Genomic DNA, 8,430 nt, shown 5'->3' on the forward strand with positions numbered 1-8,430 from the left:
AGGGGCAGAGAGCTGCGAGTGCGAGCGCGCCCCCCCAGATGTTGCGCCCGGTGCGGTCGGCCCCCCCTGCACCCCCCACGCTATGCCTCTGGCCTCCGCCGCCATGTGGAAAAAAAAAGTTCAATCAATCAGTCAATTTCAACTTGCGGGGAAAAAAAGATCTTGCAAAGTTGGAATTGATTGATTGAACTTTTTAGACCCACCCAGTCTGCTGTTACCACCGCAGGCACGCCCAGCCAATGGGCCACACCCAGCCAATGGGCCACACCCACCCGGCACCCGACGATGCATAAGTGGGTTTTGGGTTGCAGTTTGGGCACTCAGTCTCTAAAAGGTTCGCCATCACTGCACTAGACTAGACCATCCTCTCACCGTCTCGAAAACCAGGTGCGTGTATCGGGTCCCCGTATAAATCTGAAAATGCATGTCGATCTCAACGTCGGTTCGTAGAACAAAACCCTTATACGAATGGTCGGGACCTTCTTCACACTCAGTGGACTCTTCTAGGGGTAAAGAAAAAGTAATAAAGAAAAACGTCGTAAGTCCACTTTCTTATCTAAATTTTCGTCTTGACCAAAGACGTCTACTTGGAAGTCAAATTTTTGCTGAACTGGAATTGGGACTTAATCCTTGGCAGATTAAGCCAACATGGTGGGCACATTTTGAACAGTGACACCTGTGGTGGATGCCCTCAGAAAACGGCTGCCAAGACAACCACCGTTATTTACACTTTTAATGCACTGTGTGACACACACATACCCTGGGATAAGTGAGCTTTTATGAAGTAAATTTTTGGTCTGCAACTAACAAGGAACCTATAGTGGCCCCAAGCTCCTGTAGAGAAAAGCGATGCTGGGGTCCTACAAGTCCTTCAGTGTCTTGTAGGCTGCTAAAATTCAGAAACTGAAGTAATCAGTCAAAACTTTGGAGGTTAATAGAACCCCAATGCAGGACTGAGTTGAACTGGCCACAGCCAATCAAGAAATGGGCTGCTCCAGTCCGGATTCATTGCAACTACCTTTTGTCTCCAAGGTCAGCCCCACATACAGCACATTAACAGTAGTCAAGCCATTATGACTCGGGAGTTGTTTTCCTGCATCATGCTTTTCAGATTGTAAAGCTGTAGACAAGGCCTTTTCCCCCCGCCTCACTTAAGTCAACCTGGGGGGCCTTTTCAGTTGAAGTATGCAATACAAACATGTCGATAGTGATGCTCAGTCATCCAGATAAAGTTGTCTGGAGGTTGAGTCATGGCAAATGGACTTATTTTCTTGTTAGTTTGAGATGTTTCGCTGCTCATCCAAGCAGCTACATCAGACAGAGCAAGCTAGTTAGCCAGAAAGTCATTGGAAACAACTCCACCCGCACCAACCTTAGAGTTCCCCCCCCAATATGAATAATGCAATATTTCTGCAATATGAGCTTTGTAACTTTGGCAGTTCAATTCTCACTGGCTCAAGGTTGACTCAGCCTTCCATCCTTCCACGTTTGGTAAAATGAGGATCCAGATTGTTGAGGCCAAGATGCCGACTCTGTATAAAATGCTTAGAGAAGGCTGTAAAACACTGTGAAGCAGCATATAAGTCTAAGTGCTGTTGTATTGCTATTGTAAGTGCATAACCAACACAATAGAACAGGGGTGGGGAACTATGTCCCTTTCATGACCTGTGGTCTTCAACCATGACTGGCTCAGGAATTCTGGGAGTTGAAGTCCACATAGAAGAGGGAGTCAAGCTATTCTCCAAAGCACCTGAAGGCAGGACAAGAAGCAACGGATGGAAACTAATCAAGGAGAGAAGAAACCTAGAACTGAGGAGAAACTTCCTGACAGAACAATTAACCAGTGGAACAACCTGCCTCCAGAAGCGGTGAATGCTCCAACACTGGAAGCTTTTAAGAAGAGACTGGACAGCCATTTGTCTGAAATGGTATAGGGTTTCCTGCCTGAGTAGGGGGTTGGACTAGATGACCTCTAAGGTCCCTTCCAACTTTATTGTTGTTGTTGTTATTATTATGTCATAAAGGCGCCATTGTTCCCCACCCCTGCCATAGCAGCTGGATCTTCCCATCGTTCGGCTGAGCCATACCCATTAGGGATGCTGACAGATCTCTGCAGTTTCAGACAGTTTGTCTTCTACCACCAGCTACACCCTATTCAGGAGCACCTCTTGTCAGATAAAATCTCCATCAGCTCCTGGTGTCTTTACAGACACATCCACGTTGGTTCCTTGGCAGGCGTGCAAACACGATTTGCTATCGCACTCTTACAGAAGCAAAGGAGACCATTTTAATTTACAAAAGAGTTGATGGCACACATTTCCCAGCTTGCCCTGGGGAAGGACCTCTCTACGATTCTGTCTGTTTGGCTTTGACCTGTCTGAACAAGCGTGTTTCTTTTTTCTTTCCCCAGCCAGCAGTTGTGATCAAAAGTGGCTGACTTTTAAAAAAAAAATAAATCTCAGGGCGAGCCAGTAAGAGTTGCCTTGTGGTGAGATGTGCCGGAGATAACTTTAATTAATTAATTAATAAAAAAGCTGGGATGGAAGAAATTCAGATGTGAGTCTCACCACACATATACCCCAACTGGAAAGACTGACTCAAATACGAGGTTTTGTTCTTCCTGTCAAGCTGTTAACAGACAGAAGCAAAATATTATTTATTTGTCGCATTTAACTGCCATGATTTCTCCGTCTTCCTTCATAGTATCCCAGCAGCAATAACTCTGCAAGGTAAGGGCTGCCACAAAGAAGAAGGGGTCAGGTTGTTCACCAGAGCACCAGAGGGAAGGATGAGAAACAATGGTTGGAAGCTGATCAAAGAAAGAAGCAACCTGGAATTAAGGAGAAACTTCCTGACATTGAGGACAATCAACCAGTGGAACAGCTTACCCCCAGAAATAGTGGGCACTCCATCACTGGAAGTTTTTTAAAAAAGACTGGACAATCACCTGTCTGAGATGGTATAGGTTCTCCTGCTTGAGCAGGGGGCTGGACTAGAAGACCACCAAGGTCCCTTCCAACTCCTATTCTATTCTATTCTATTCTATTCTATTCTATTCTGTTCTGTTCTATTCGATACTATTCAGTTGGGCAGAGAAGACGACGGACTCAAAGTTTTTCAGGGGCTCTCTGATCAAGAAGAGACTTGAAAAGGAGAGTGAGGTTCTCCAATACAAATAAAGTGAAAGGCACCTCTTTAGTGATGAAAGACAGTAGTCCTCGACTTATGACAGGTCACTTAGCAACTGTTCAAAGTTACAATGGGCCTTCCTTGGGGTAGTTACGGTGTAGATTCAAAGTTCTGACAGCCAACTGCCATGTTTCCACCCCCCACCAGCAATCACATGATTACACTGCAGTCTCTCAGCATTTACAGACATCTGTCGCATCATAGGACTGTTTTGCCAAAAACCGCGATTTACTTCAGATTTTCAGCAAAACTGGGCTCATAGGGAACCATTGGTTTGCTTAATGACCACATCATTCATTTAACAAACATCACAAAAAAGGTCGTAAAATCAGGTTGGTCACATGGGTGACACGATTTATGACCATCACGAGTTAGGTAGGGTTCCATTAACTCAATCAGAATGGAGCTGGAAGGGACCTTGGAGGGTCATTTAGTCCAGCCCCCTGCTCAAGCAGGAGACCCTATACCATTTCAGACAGATGGCTGTCCAGTCTCTTTCTGAAAGCCTCCATTGATGAAGACTACTTGTAAATTGGGAATTTCTGTGTGGTCAAATCTGTTTCTTTGCCTGCAGATTTCTTTAATCATGATTAGATTAAATTAGCAATTCTCAAAGTGTGGCCTGGGAAACCCTGAGGGTCCCTGACAATCTTTTAGGAAGTCCACAGTGTCACACATTTTTAAATTTCTCAGTTTTAATTTCTAATACAGTCAGTCTAATACTGGTGTGATCCATATAAACCAAAAAGCTCATTGGAGTCCTCAGTCAATTTTAAGAATGGGAAGATCCTGAAACCAAAATGTTTGAACTGCAAACCAACCCAACAGCCTTACTTCACTCTAGCATGTTAAGTCAGAAAAGGAAATCAAGTTTAATATAAACTAAGGTCAATAGACAGCCTAACGTGTTTAAGTGTATTGTTTGAATACAGAACATTTCCTAAATCAGGGTTTCTCCATTGTGGGCCCCATCCCAGAATCTCAGTTGAGGTACGTAATTTTAGACAGCCGTTCAAGAGGAGCCGTTTTGAAGAGTCTTCAAGTTTTAATTTGCTGCCAAGTAGATGAGGGTTGGCATCTGGGGTATCTTTATTAATACTTTATCACCCTATTAACATTACTGCTTCTGGTTTATTGATTTTATGTTGTTTTAGATTTTATTGGATGTTCTGTTTGGTTTTTTTTTTGCACTACATGGTGTTGTAAATCAGCTCAGTTTGGCAGGATATCAATATCTTTCCCAAACAAGCAAATAAATAAAACCAAAACAGCAGCTGAAAGATTTCAGGGATGACTGTCTCCATTACTTGTGAGCAAATGAATTGCCAGATACTGAATTGGGAACCAGGGTGGATAATGCAGGAAAAGGACTTGGTCCAGTGGTGCATGCGTGCCAAGGTGGCACTCAAAGACCTCTCTGTAGGCATGCACGCCGTTGCCCCAGCCCTGCCTCCCCCCGCAGCCCCCTCACCAGCAGCCCCCCTGGAGGAGAGTTGCCCCCGAGTGCGGCCCACGTGGAGCAGCGCAGCCAAGGACAATGGCAGCTGGGCAGCAGAGACAAGACTCCACCCTCGCCCCCCATCACGCGCAGTTGATGCTGCAGAGCATGGGCGGAGGGCGTGGCTGCCATGCCGCTGCTGGGCTGCCTGGGCGATCTGCAGCAGGCCGTGAAGGCGGTGGGTGGCCCTGCGGGCGTGGTGTAGGAGCGTGGGGCAGAGGAGCGAGGCAGGCGGGGCAGGGGCGGGGCCTGTTTTTGGGCACTCAGTCTCTGAAAGGTTTGCCATCACTGATTTAGTCCTTCCAATGTGAAGCGTCAATGGCTACCTTTAGTGTTAACCCAAAATACTTATTTTGGTTATTTCTGCTTTAGTGTGCTGGATGAAGCAATCCTTTGGTGTGCAAAAACATGGTATCCAAAATAGCAGTAGCATGTGGCAAAGCTAGCTGAACATCATACTTACCCTGTGAGACCCTGTTTCTGCCCCACTTTACGACTTTTCTTGCCATTGTTAAGTGAATCACTGCAGTTAAGTTAGTAACACAGTTGTTAAATGACTCTGGATTCCCCACTGACTTTGTTTGTCAGAAGGTCACAAATCATGATCACGTGACCCCGGGACACTGTGACCATCATAAAACATGAACCAGTTGCCAAGGGTCCGAATTTCAGTCATGTGACCACAACGATGCTGCAAAGGCTGTGGGGGAAACGGTCACAGGTCACTTTTTTCAGTGCCATTGTCACTTTGAATGGTCACTAAACGAACGGTTGTAACATCTTTGCTCCACAAAATGCACTGGGTGACAGTTTGCTTCCGCATCCAATTCCAGGTGTTGGTTATCACCTATAAAGCCCTACATGGAGTAATGGGATTCAAATATGTGAACAACCGGTTCTCTGTGTGGATGCCACTTCCGGAAGTCCATTCTGGGCCTGGGCAACCAAAAATTAGCTACCGGTTCTGCCGAAGTGGTGCGAACCGGCTGAATCCCACCACTGCATAGGGTCAGGCTACCTAAGGAACTGGCTTTGCCCCATGGCATCAGCCCATCCCACCCAAATCAGGCAGGGAAGATATGCTGCCATTGGTCAAAAAATTCAGACTGACAGAGTCAAGGAAGAGAGTCTTCTCTGCCATTCCCCTTGCATTATGGACCATGAGGCTGGCCTCCACTCTCCCGGCCTTCTGCAAAGGGGTCAGAACTTGGCTGTGCAGCCTTGTTGGGGGGGGGCACAGAGGACCATACAATGGTGGGGCTGGCTGGACCTATAAGAACTACCCCCCCACCTGCATTAACTATTAGTAAATGGCCATCTTGGATTTTTTAAATCTTTTTGAAATTTTATAATGCTATATTTTACAATTTAAAAATCCTCAATTAATTTTAATATTTTAATGCTAATTTTATAAGTTGTTTATATNGAGTTCCCTAACCTTTCCAGCTTCGTGGACCAGCAGGAGGGGAAAGGGGGTGGTATTGCACGAGCAGTGGGCAAGCGCACACACATCTCAATTTGCATGAATGGCCGATATGCGCACCCACCGCTCATGCAAGTGAGGGTGCATATGTGGGTGTGCTTGCCCGCTACTTCCATGGCCTGGTTCCAAAGGGGTCAAGGCTTGTTAGTGGGCCACAGCCTGGGAGTTGGGGACCCCTGGTCTACATCAGGGCTTTTCAACCAGTGGTACGGGTACCACCTGTGGTACATTGGCACCTGGCAGGTGGTACGCAACCATCCTAGAAAAGTGGTAGCGGGGGAGGAGAATGAGCTGAACCGGTGGCAGCACCGCACAAGCCTGAGCGAGAGATGGCTGGAGCTGCAGGGCGGTCAAGGCTCAGCGGAAGCGCCAGGATCAGCGCTTCTTCAGGACTGTCAGGGCTCAGTGGAAGTGCCAAGATTAGCACCAGGCTCCAGCTGGAGCTCAGCGCTGATCCTGGCACTTCTTCGAAGCATCGATCAGCTGGAATGTTGCAGCATCTCCAGGTTCTTATGATTTACATTCAGATGCTTGGCAACTGATTCATATTTATGACGGTCACAGTGTCCCAGGGTCATGTGAAGTGACCCAAACCTGCTGCAACCACCCAGCAGACAGAGGGAATAAAAAACAAACACCCCCACCCCACCCCCGTTGCCAATCCTCAATAGAAATGCTCACAACAATGAAAACCTCGGACAGGAGGAAGAGCGCCGCTGGGTGGGTAGGCAGGTGTCTTGCTCGGCTGTGGCTTGGGGGGCACTTTTTCAGTGCCATTGTAACTTCGAACAGTCACTAAGTGAACTGTTGTAAGTTGAGGACTACCTGTACTTTTATCACTTTTTTGGGGGGTCATCAAGTTTTTGACCCCTTGCTAGGCGACTGGTGGTACTCGGATGTTGCCATATCGTAAAAGTGGTACAATGGGTGAAAAGGTTGAAAAGCCCTGGTCTACATAACATGTTTAAAGACAGACTTAATAGGCTCAGCTTTCTGAAAGCCTAGCATGTTGCTGAGAGGAGCCATTGTGATCAGCAATGTATCTGCAACCTCTCAAGTCTACTACAGCATCTTCCAAAGCAGGGATTGGTGATTCCTTCTGAGCAAGATGGATTGATGTTGGGAGACAGATTTAGCAAAGCATTGTATTCTCTATTATCACAAACTGTAGTGCTGCAGTGCCCTCTGCTGGTTGCCAGAGGCCTAGGTCCCTTTTTCTTCTTCACCCTGTCATTTTTTAAAAGAGACATCAGCTTAAGGTTTTTTAAAAAAAAGTGTACAGCGTTTTAATCATTATGTTGTTAGATCTATATACAGCGACCACATTTTCTTGGAAAACTAAAGGACAACCCTGAAGAAGGGCAAGTGTGGAAGAAGTCTGTGAGGATTAAAAAGAATCTGCTTGTAACAGCTTTACAAAGGACAATTCAAGAGCAAAACAAAGAAAATTAAGTCTAAATAAAGGACTGCCCTTTATAATAATGGATATAAGAACTGTAGCTATATTGCTAGTTGCTTTATACATAATGCCACAAATGACCATGGTTTTTTAAAAGAAATATTAGTTATAATATAATGATGTTTAATGAGAGACAAGCATACAGTATCGACCTCAGTCTCCAACAGAATGTTAATGTCACCCCCAACTGCAGCCAGACTTTCTTCAATCTGATATTAGTTAATTAATCAATTAATTATAAGGAGCATATGCTGCCAAGCAACCTCAAGCCTCTGTCTTGCGGAGTTTATTTATTTTTTATCCCATCTTTATTGTTTTTACAAATAACGCAAGGCAACAAACATATTCAATATACGTTCCAGCACAACAACTCTGTGTGGTGAATTGGACTCGGAGACAGCGACTGGCCCAAAGTCACCCAGCTGGCTTTCATGGCTAAAGCAAGACTCGAACTCACGGTCTGCTGCTTTCTAACTTGGTGTCTTAACCACTAGACCAGTGGTGGCGAACCTATAGCACGGGTGCCAGAGGCGGCACTCAGAGCCCTCTCTGTGGGCACGCGCACCGTCGCCCCAGTCCTAGGCCTTCAGCTGGGTTTTATAAAACCTTTATGCTTTAGGCCTCGCCAGTGGCGTAGCGTGGGTTGTCAGCACCCGGGGCAAGGCAAGTAATTTGCGCCCCCCCCCCTCCACAGTGGGCGGCGACCCGGCGGCTCAGATCGGTTCGCACAGCCAGCACTGCAGAGAGAGTGAGTGAGCCAGGCAGGGGCAGAGAGCTGCGAGGGCGAGCGCGCCCCCCCCG

The sequence above is a fragment of the Protobothrops mucrosquamatus genome, unplaced genomic scaffold (assembly GCF_001527695.2).
Source record: "Protobothrops mucrosquamatus isolate PMUCROS unplaced genomic scaffold, P.Mucros_1.0 scaffold2940, whole genome shotgun sequence".
Lineage (NCBI taxonomy): Eukaryota > Metazoa > Chordata > Lepidosauria > Squamata > Viperidae > Protobothrops > Protobothrops mucrosquamatus.